Source organism: Bactrocera dorsalis, chromosome 2, assembly GCF_023373825.1.
Source record: "Bactrocera dorsalis isolate Fly_Bdor chromosome 2, ASM2337382v1, whole genome shotgun sequence".
Lineage (NCBI taxonomy): Eukaryota > Metazoa > Arthropoda > Insecta > Diptera > Tephritidae > Bactrocera > Bactrocera dorsalis.
The window spans coordinates 50,858,893-50,870,548 of record NC_064304.1 but is presented as its reverse complement, the minus strand read 5'-3'; the positions used below and the strand labels follow the sequence as shown (position 1 = coordinate 50,870,548).

The 11,656-nt window shown below is 35.4% G+C and overlaps 1 non-coding gene across 1 annotated transcript; it reads left to right on the top strand.

Annotated features, from left to right (window-relative positions):
* Positions 1-6,828: 6,828 nt before the first annotated feature.
* Trnak-uuu (transfer RNA lysine (anticodon UUU)) lies at positions 6,829-6,901 on the top strand. The gene has a single exon. It is a non-coding gene; the product is annotated as a tRNA-Lys (tRNA).
* Positions 6,902-11,656: the final 4,755 nt, after the last annotated feature.

Genomic DNA, 11,656 nt, shown 5'->3' with positions numbered 1-11,656 from the left:
TGAAAGCCACTTCAGAGTTACAATATTTATTCCATGCGTTGATGCTCTGATTCAAAACATGATAGAACGTTTATTAGTGAATGAGGATATACTCTCGTCATTTCAAATTCTACTCCCAGGTGTTGCTGCAATTGATAATGCCGAAGAATTAAAAAATTTAACTATTTACTTCGAGGAGCAAATATCAATGACAGCATTAAAATCAGAGTATCGATTGTGGTGTGCCAGCTTATCAACAATAGATCCAACCATAGAAGTGTTGAAATTACTGCAACAAGGCGATGCAACGTATTTTTAAAATATTCAGTACCTGCTTACAATTTTACCAACTCTTCCAGTGAGGACCGCTTCCTTCGAAAGAACTTCTTCAACCATAAAAAGAATAAAAACTTTACCACGCAGTGTGATGGGCAATGAGCGGCTGAGTGCACTTGCTGTTATTGCAGTGCACTGGGATATTAAAATAGATCCAGATGAAGTAATTAATGATATGGCAAACAAGAAGAAAAGAAAAATATTACTTATTTAAGTTACAACTACCAAATAATTTAAGTAATATGTATATGAATTTATATTGTTTTTTTTTAAAACAGTGATTTTAAAAGATTGAGTTGAATATCTCTTTTTATTACAGTTTTATTATGAGTAAAAATTTTGTTTTGCGCTTGCCCGACTTTCAATGTGAGTCACTGTATATGTTTTTACTTCAGCCCCCCCCGAAATGAAAAGCTGGCTACGGGCCTGTCCTAGCAGTGTTGGTAATTCAAGCAATCATGGATGGGCTTCGCACCCCGTTTATTCTAGTGTATAATATGCATTTTCATAGATGCCGTACAGTGGACAGCCTTTGGATGCAATAAGATGGTACCTTGTACATGCCTTACATCCACCGAAACAATCAATTTAATGAAGAAAAATTTTGGTGGGCGCATTATTCGTGGACCTGTGGGCTCCAAGATTGGATTCCAACAACTAGGCTACTTTTGCTGCGGTTATGTGAAGTCGCTGGTCTACACAGATAAGCCTCAAACATCTGAAGTCTTGGAAGAGTACGAGTATATGCGGTGCGTTATTGCTGACATAAGACCCTAATTGCTGCAAAAAGTGGTGGGAAGTTGGGCTTCTCGGCTGAAATTTATTCGAGCCAGCCGCGGTGTTAATTTGTCTGAAGTAATTTTTAATTCATAATGGCAAACCCTTATTTTTTCTTGAAAACCGCATGTCAGAAAACATCTATCTTTATTTAGACATTATTTGAGAATAAGATCTCCAATTAGAGTTAGCTGACGTTACAACTGATTTTTTTAATAAATCTATTCGCTTAATTTAGTTAATGAAATGTCATTTCATACAAAGAAATAGGGTACTTTCCTAAAAGAAACATCTTTTGAGCAAACCATAACAAAAAATATTTTTAACTGTCTTTGATTTCGTATACATATTATATTCTTACCCCTTTTGGTCACTTTATTAGTATAAACAGGCCCCTTTCTGTGTTATCCGGACCACAGAGGAGTATTTCCCATATTTTAAGTGAAAACTAAGACTAATTCAACGTCATTTAGTGAAAATTGCCCCATATATCAACAAAGCATTCAATGCACGAAGTGATTAACTTAGACGAATACGCTGATTGTGGCACGACACTGGCTGAAAAGTTGGCGCGAAGAATCAATGCAGTTTCCGATGGTGAATTATTGTGGTGCAAAAACCAAGAGGCATAAGCCAAGGCCCATAACTCCGGCCTCTCTTTCTTACGAATAGCTTCACTCAATTAGTATATTTTGTTGACAGTTTGGTAGGTCGGAAAGAATTCACAGTGCACCACGCTTCGATAATCGAAGAAAATTGTCAACATAACCTGCTTTGATGTGGTTTTTTCGGCTTCGGCTCACGTTTTCTACGATATTCGGCCAATCGGCTGTTTCCGGGTCGTAAGCATAGATCCAAGACTCATCGCCAGTAATAATACTTTTCATAATATCCTAATAGCCGGAAAACATTGCTTCACAGACGTCAGCGACACGATGTTTTTCAAAAAAATTTAGTGATTTTGGAACCAACCGTGCTTTCACTTTTCTTTTCTTTTCTTCAAATATGTTTTTATTGATCCTTCCTCTATTCCAACGATGCTAGTAAGATCTCTGAATATTAATCGTCGATTATCAGGCACGGATTCCTTTATTTTATTGACATGTTGATCATCAGTTGATGTTGAAGGCCGTCCTGGACGTGATTCGTGATCAACGCGTTCTCGGCCCTCAATAGATAATTTGTACCAATCAAAAATACTCGTTCGTGACAAACAATTATTACCGAAGGTCTTTTTAAAATTCTAAACGTTTCAGCACCAGAAATTACAATTTATGTGCTTCAGAAAGACACACGTATACTAAATACCAACGATTATTTTGATGTGACATGTGGCACAAATGTCATTGACAGTCCCACGAAACTAAAAAAGATATTTCAACGAACGGGTTTTCGCGCGAAAGTCCGTTTTTTGCTCACAGTAATATTTAGCGGCAAACCACATTATGGTTAAAAGATCTACTTAATTTCAATTAAATATTACAAAATTTTGACCAACATAAACATTTTGAAGTCAGAAGAAAAGCAATAATAATAAAAGAAATGATGGATGTATCGTGTAGGAAGTTCTCGAGTAATCGCTTAAACTTTTGGCTTTACTCAAATAAACTCAAGAACATGTGCCCAAAAAATAAGGTGACATTTGAATTTAAACTGCGCGCGTCGAAGGATTTGGAGAATTATTTTTTTTGTAGGTTGGTAGTACTGTCAGTCACATTTATGTCAAATTTCATGTCAAAATATTCATTAGTGTTTGAGATACGTGTCGTTTTGTGAGCTGCTAAAAGTGAGTTTATCGTTTTTTACGATGTCGAAATTTGTTGAGCAAAGAATTTGCATTAAATTTTGTTTACGGAATCAATTTTTTGCTGCGGATACGTTGACGATGGTGCAGAAAGCTTTTGGTGATGAGGCTATGTCTAAAAAAAATATTTACAAGTGGTATAGGGAGTTCCAAGCCGGCCGTGAACGTGTCGAAGACGAAGAGCGTCCAGGGCGACCATCAACCTCAACCGACGAAGCTCACGTTCAACAAATCGAAGATTTGGTGTTGAAAGCCGTCGATTAACAATTTGAGACCTTCCTGATGAAGTTGGCACATCGAAAGGCTCAGCCAATACCATTTTGAGGGATGTTTTGGGTCGCAAGCGCGACTGGTACCGAAAACATTGAATTTTTTGGAAAAAAAGGCGTCGCGTTGAAGTGTGTGAAACGATGCTTTCCGACTACCAGGGTGTCATTAAATGAATTATAACTAGCGATGAGACATGGATCTATGCTTACGACCACGAAACAACCGATCAATCGAGCGGATGTCGTGCCAAAAGAGAGCCGAGACCAAAAAAATCGCGCCAAAGTCGCTCAAAAATCAAGGTCATGTTGACTGTTTTTTCGATTATCGTGGTGTTGCGCATTATGAATTCCTTCCAACCGATCAAACAGTCAACAAGGAATATTATTTGAACGTTATGCGTCGTTTGCGTAACGCTATCCGCCTAAAAAGGCCGGAATTGGATTAAAGCCACAGCGAAGACGGAACTGAAGGCCATCCCAGAAAGTGACTACAACCAGTGTTTCGAAGATTGGAAAATCCGTTGGCATAAGTTCATTGCATCGGGAGGGGATTACTTTGAAGGGGATGAAATTGATTTGGAAGAATAAATAAATAATTTTTAAAATAAATACAATGTCACCTTATTTTTTGGACACAGTAGTACATTACATATTGGGTAAATAACTAACTTTTTGCCAAGAAAATGCGTAATTCGATTATTGTTCCAATATTCGGAACATGCGTACAGATCATGCCACTCATTTAGAGCGTAGACAAGAATTTTTTTTTAACTCAAATATGTCATATTATATGAAGAAATGATAGCAGGCTGAATTCTAGGAAGTCTCCCAAGCAGTTATTTCAAAATGTTCAAAAGCAAAATTTACATTCAAAAGTTCCTTACTTTTTCTTTGAATTGAAGGCAAGATAAGTTGAAATTCGTTTTTTATGTCAAAAACTTTGCTTAAACGCAACAATAAGAAATTGTTTTTGTATCGAATTGTGAGTGCCGATAAAAAATAGATCTATTACGACAATCTTAAATGAAAAACCCATATGTTTGAACCTGGCCAACCAGCCAAATAAACGATTTGCTATATTACATATGTACATATATACAAGTACGAGGGCTGTCCGATAAATAACCGACCTCAACGTGAAGCTAGCGGTACATCTGAAAAAAAAGTTTCTACTTCAAATTGTGCAATGAAATTTATCTTGCGCAATTATCTCTTGACAGTCGTTTTTGTGAGTCTATTTCGGTGATTTCCCCAAAATGGAAAAAATTTAATATCGAGCTGTAATTAAATTTTTATTTTTGAAATGCAATACGCCTTCACAAATCAAAGATGAGTTGGACTCTGTGTATAGTGACTCTGCACCATCGTTTACCACCGTAAAATTTTGGGCAACTGAATTTAAACGTGGTCGCAGGAGCTTGGAAGATGATGAACGTCCTGGGCGTCCAAAAACTGTAACCACTGACGATAACATCGCTAAAGTTCATCAATTGGTACTAGACGACCGCCGGATTAAAGTTAGGGAAATAGCTGAGATTATGAAGGTGTCAAAAGAAACTGTTTGTCACATATTAAACCAAGATTTGGGCATGAGAAAGCTGTCCGCGTGTTGGGTGCCGCGTTTGCTTACGCTAGACCACAAACGTGCGCGCATGAACATTTCCAGCGCTCTGTTGGCTCAGTTTAGAGGCAATAAGACCGAGTTTTGGCGCCGATTGATAACTGTAGACGAAACTTGGATTCATCATTATACGCCCGAAACAAAAAACCAATCTAAACAGTGGATTGAAAAAAGGGAACCAGCCCCAAAAAAACCTAAAGCTGTGTATTCGGCTGGGAAAGTGATGGCGAGTGTTTTTTGGGACAGCCATGGAATTATTTTTATCGACTATCTTGAAAAAGGAAAAACTATAACAGGAGCATACTACGCATCATTATTGGACAAGCTAAAGGAAGAAATTTCGAAAAATCGGCCACATTTGCAAAAAAAGAAAGTCTTGTTCCACCAAGACAACGCACCATCTCACACCTCAACAGTCGCCATGGCGAAAATCCACGAATTGCGGTTCGAACTGATTGACCATCCACCTTATTCACCGGATTTAGCACCAAGCGACTTTTTTTTGTTTCCTCAACTTAAAACTGCGCTCGGCGGCCAGAGATTTTCGTCAAATGAGGAGGCAATCTCTTTCGTGAACTCGTATTTTGCAGACAAAGATGCCAAGTACTATTTGGAAGGGTTGCAGAGATGGGAGCATCGCTGGGAGAAGTGTGTGGAGTTACAAGGAGACTATGTAGAAAAAAAAAAATTTGAAAAAGTCGCGTGCATCATGGTTAGGTCGGTTATTTATCGGACAGCCCTCGTATATGCTTTTAAAAGCGGGTGAAACAATGAATGGATAACGCTAGCGAAAACAGTTTTTCAAATTTAATTGAGCGATTGCCGAAAAGCGGCCGAAATGTGTGGCTCGAAAACAGCGCATGAGAAGTTTCGCATCACTCGTCTTACAGCGCAAACCTTGAAATTTGTGACTACCATTTATTCCAATGAGGATACCTTGCATCGAAAGGAGAATAAGGTATCAAAAATTGATTTAATTTAGCCTTAACCGTCAAGACGGGAAGTTCTTTCGGGATAGAATTCACAAATTGCCAGAAGGTGGGAAATTTTTATAGCTTCAGACCGGCAATACTTTGAATAGTAGTATTATATATGTTTTTCTAAATAAACTCGAAAATCTTTATATTAAGTAAATATTCACCCGATTTAATCTATTTTTAGGCTATGGACACACTATTACAAGAAAAAATTATCTTTGAATTTTAGATTATAACTCAATCATTGTTGGAGAAACTTTTAGTATTTCCAAACATAACCGTTATAAGAGGTCATTTTTTTGTATATGTATATGAATAGGTCTTCTAGCCCTGACAGACGACAGCGCTAATATGCATTAGCGGGCTTAATTTACATTTATTTGCGCATTTGACCCATGTCAATGCAAGTTTGTAATCCACAAGAATTCCGTGCATTTGGTTGAATTTACTAAATTTTAGTAGGCAACACTGCTCAAAAATGGCCGATTTTTGCTATTTATTGACAGATGTCGCACTTTTGCTATCCATTTTTCCAATATTCTTAACTTTTTTGCACACTTTTTCCGCATTACAATCAATTATTGCTATTAATTTCGCTCTATTATCTTTTAACGTAGATAATAATAAACGAATTTTTTCGTTAAATTTATATTGATTTTCCAAAACTACCAAAATTTCTTTTAATAATTTATCTTATTCATTTTTACTTCACTTTTTTTTTTTTTAATAAAGAAACAAATTTCACTATCAGCTGTCTAAATGCACAAGCCTGCCGTCTGTCACCATAAAATTTTAATTCGCATTAGCGTTGCTTAAGGCGCATTAATTTTGCTCGTCTGTCAGGGCTATTCGCCTATCAGAATTAGTATTAGATGATACAAATTACCGTTCGGTGATGAAAACTATTATAGCAGGAAGCTGGGAAAGTTTAATGACTAGAAATAAATTTTGTGTAAGTGATTTTCAAACTGTCCGTACGAATGGTTTTCTTTTAAACACTACATGGCACTCACAACTGGATTCCTTTCAACAATTAGAATTACATCTGGCAAAATCTATGATGTCGCCCGGGTAGCTCAGTCGGTAGAGCATTGGACTTTTAATCCAAGGGTCCAGGGTTCAAGTCCCTGCTCGGGCGTAACCTTTTTTTTTATAAATTTAAATAATACGTTTTAAAGTTAGGTATAAATCAGGAACTATGTACATATATAGATTATTGAAATGATATGGTTATGGCATTATCATGACGTTAACACAATGACTGTTTATATTAGAATTACATATATAAGATTATTTAAAAGTATATACTATAAGTATAAGTAGCGACATTTAATAGATCCATTCAATACAAATACTCGTTATTCCTACAAGTTGTCTGAGTTTCCGTTTTGCCAGTTCTCGATTAATGGTCCTCCTGGACTTGAATAAACAAGATAAATTACGGCAAATTTACCACGAACCAATGATTCGGATGGGATCATACAACACAAGCTGCCATTAAAACATACCGCCCATAATCAAAATAAACATATGTACATATATTTAAGTATTTATCTAACAAAAAGATAATTATAATTAATTATATAAGTTTATAGGCACTAGCAACAAAGGCTATCGGCCTCTCGATAATATTTATATTCGGTAATTAACTAAGTAAAAAATTAAAAAAAGATCTAAAATATTTAAAAGCAAAATACTTGAGTTAAAAAATACGATAAATTTTACCTAAATATGATAAATAATACAAATTGGTGTATAACCTTATGAAAATTTCTTACATTATCTAAAGAAAATTCTATTATCAGATCTGATGGTGTTTTGTTCTGGGACAATTACAAGTTTGGCAAGATAGAGCAACAGAGCCATTTAGAAGGTTTTGATAAAAATATTCACTTCGGGGAAGACGCTTCGAATCAATTGAAGACATTTCCAGAAATTCCATAGTGGCCAGGGGTCCACATTATTTTTATTTTGGAGCTATTTTCGATTAATTTGTCACGTATTCCTTGGATCAAAGGATCGTTGTTTTTTTTATATTAAGCAGTGCTTCCACTTACTACAATTTTTCTATCCGAGCATATTTAACTTCGGATGTATCTACATGAGCAAGTAACGAATTTATAAATGATGATGATGGAAGATTCCAAGGAGGCAATCGAGATACTTTGACCAGAGTTGGTTTTAAGGGAATTCCGGTGCATCTCTAAAACTTAGCGACACTATTGATTCATTTCCTGTTCATTTCCCTTTTTATAGATAAAAATAAGTTCATAGTTAGATAATTTCAGTAGTTTGATTACATTTGCTATGTTTAGAAGCAAAATATTTTATAATATTCAACCTTTTGTGGAGTTTTCTGTCTAGAAATTTACAATGCTCCTTAAAACTGAGAGTTTTATCAAAATTATATGGAGAACTTTTAAGTTAGAAACACTTGTTATATTTTTATTCATATGAGATAAATTAAAATTGAACAATTTATCTTTTCACCTACATACATACATACATATATGTAAAGTTACACATTTTTCATAACATATATTCGTCGGTGCTATGGGAACATTCTGAGATATCGTTAAGGGAGTAAGGAAAGGTATCTTTAACTTGGTTAATGTTACTTGTTTAAATGGGTTAACCCTTCCCTCACTCTACCCGGGAAAAACTGGCGCATCGTAAGTAAACACTGCATAATACACCGCATCCGATGGCACCACACTCATACTTCACCACACACAACACCAACTCAACTCAATACAGTTCTACATCAGCCCACTCAACATAAAGGATGGTTCCCTGAGCAGATTCAATACAATCGCTCATACACTGCGCCCCATTAACACTTCCCGCTTCTCTACGGTTATACAATTCACCGATGCGAGTTGTCAGCAATCCAGAGCCCTACATCACGTCATCCATACACCAGCAACCACCGGGACTCATTACCTGATCAATTAAAATGATTTTAAATATAAATTGCATATCATCCTAATATTATAAATGCGAATGTAAGTTTGTTTGTTACGATTTCACGCAAAAACTACTTATTCGATCATCATGAAACTTTGTATATATTATATACTCTTGAAGGTATTAGAAGTAACACCTACATATGTTACTTTATATTAAAAAAAAAATTGTTTGTCAAAAAATCTTCAAATATTTATTTATTTTTTATTTTTATGTAAAATAGACTCCGGCAGTGGTGGACTCTTCTTTCTCGACGCACCAGGTAGAACTGGAAAAACGGTTTTGCTTAACTTATTATTAATGTCTGTCCAAAGACCAAAATATACCAGTTGCTGTAGCTTCGTCAAGTATTGCCGCGACGCTATTAAACGGCGGTCGTACGGCACATTCCGTTTTAAAATTACCATTGAATTTGGCACAGGAAGATTCGCCTATCTGCAATTTTAGTAAAAATAGTTCACGAGGTAGGATGCTGCGAGAATGCAAGCTTTTAGTGTGGGATGAAAGTACAATGTCTCACATGAAGGCTATAGAAGCTTTAAACCGGACTCTCCAAGACTTGCGAGATAGTACAGATATAATGGGGGCATGGTAGTTTTATTGGTTGGTGATTTCCGTCAAACCCTCCCAGTGATTCAGAGGGGGACACCAGCAGATGAAATCCAAGCGTGCATTAAATCATCAAACTTATGGTCGACAGTTGAAAAACTCCGCCTGAAAACAAATATGAGAGAGAATCTGCATAATGACGTGGATTCAGGACTTTACGCAGAAATGTTGTTGAAAATTGGTGATGGTTGTTTAGACGTTGACGTTGAAGGCTACATATTACTGTCAAGAGAATTTTCTAATTTAGTAGAATGTGATGTGGATCTCATTGCTAACGTTTTTCCGGAATTGCAACAAAATTTGTGCTGTGATCAGTGGTTGTGTGCAAGACCAATATGAGCAACAAGAAATGAAATTATTAATAGGATCAACACTGACATTTTAAACGAGGTTTAAGGAGAAATGAAGGAATATTTGTCAATGGATACAATTATAGATACGGAACTAGGTACTTCATATCTTGTGGAGTTTTTAAATTCACTTGAACTATCGGGTGTACCGTCACATAAACTCCAATTGAAACTAAATGTACCAGTAATGCTTATGCGAAATCTAGATGCTCCTCGGCTATGTAATAGAACAAAGCTTCGGACAACAAAATTGAGACAGAACACTTGGTGCTACTATTTTAACAGGTGTCGGTAAGGGAAATAGTGTTATAATACCTCGGATACTAATTATTCCCAGTGACCTTCCATTCCAATTTAAGGGGGTATTCTATTATAAAATTTTACAAAATTCTATTTTTTTCATATATTTAAAGTTTAGACCCTTAAGAACATATCCTCCAAAAAATAAATTATTTTAATAAAATTAAAATTATTTTAAGAGCTATAGTTACTTTAGTGACGCAGTACCTAGCCCGGTAGGTAGGTACTCGTATACTCACTTTTTTAAACGCGTTTTTCTCGAGGCGTAGTTCACTCAAGTTCTATACAACCGATTTACTTGAAATTTTGTGTGAACCTTCTTTATATAATCCTTTATCGTTCCTACCAGCATCGTGTCAAAATTGTTGTTTTTAATATTAAAAAAAAAATCAGGAATTTGAAAAAAAACGTAAAAATGATTTTTATTTTCAAGCAGTCGCCATTTTTCAAAAAAAAAATTTTCGTGTTCCATGAGGTAGGGACTATAACAGCATCCTTACTGATCAAGAATTTCTTTTGATTTTTTTTTTCAGACCACAAGGAGAGTCAGGATCAATGTCACCAGGATGCGCCAGTTTTTTACACCTATCTCTCCAATAAACATAAAAAAAAACAATAAAAAATTTTTTTTCTGTATTCTTAAGATATCAATAAAAACACATAAAAAAAATGGATAGTAAAAATATTTTTTGGATTTTTTTTTAATTAAATTCAAAAAACTGCCCAAAATTTGATTTCTAGACTAGAATACCCCCTTAAAAGAGTTCAGTTTCCCGTCAAGCTTAGCTTTGCTGTTACTATAAACAAGGCACAAGGACAAACATTACAGGTAGCAGGAGTGCATTTAGAAAACCCATGCTTCTCTCATGGCCAACTTTATGTAGCCTGTTCACGTGTATCTAATGCCCGGAATTTTCACATATTTGCACCCGACGGGAAAACTTAAAACATTGTCTACAAAAATATCCTATATTAATACTTTGTATTTTATTTTTGTAAATTGTTAGAGTTCAGAAATATTTATTTTTGTTACGGTGAAATATATTTTAAAATTTGCTGTTGAATTTCAATACGCATATTTTAAGGTGTTGAAACTTCAGTGTCTGTAGTAATTTTTAAAAATTGTTGATCTCAGCCAAGCAATAAAATTTAGTTATCATATTGACTCATTTCTGTTATTATACCCTTACCTTTTATCTCTCATACTTATTTAATGGCTCCGCTGCGGCCGATCCGCGGGTATAAGGCTAGTTGTTAATAAAGTGGAGGTGAGTAAATTGTTGAAAAAGACAACTTGTGGGTATACACTTTCTGGAAAATATTAAAACAACATCTGCATAAATTGCATTTTCTACTCTATAATTAACTACAATTTTGCTTACTACTTCGTAAGGAAGAGCTAAGTTAGGGTATAACCGAACATTTCATACTCTTGCGACTTGCAACAATTAAAGCCAGGGAAATACCTTCAGGTGCATAAAACCTGTTATATGAGGTCCAGGACGAGTTTTCGTTTAAATATGCATCATTAAAAAAACACGCTCTCTCAATTTTATTTACTTTTAAATGTAAGTTGGCCGATATATCCAGCATAAAGTCACATGGAAGTTCGAAATCTCTATATTAGCTAAAGGAAGTATTTGTCCGTTTCAACCCATTTTTGACAT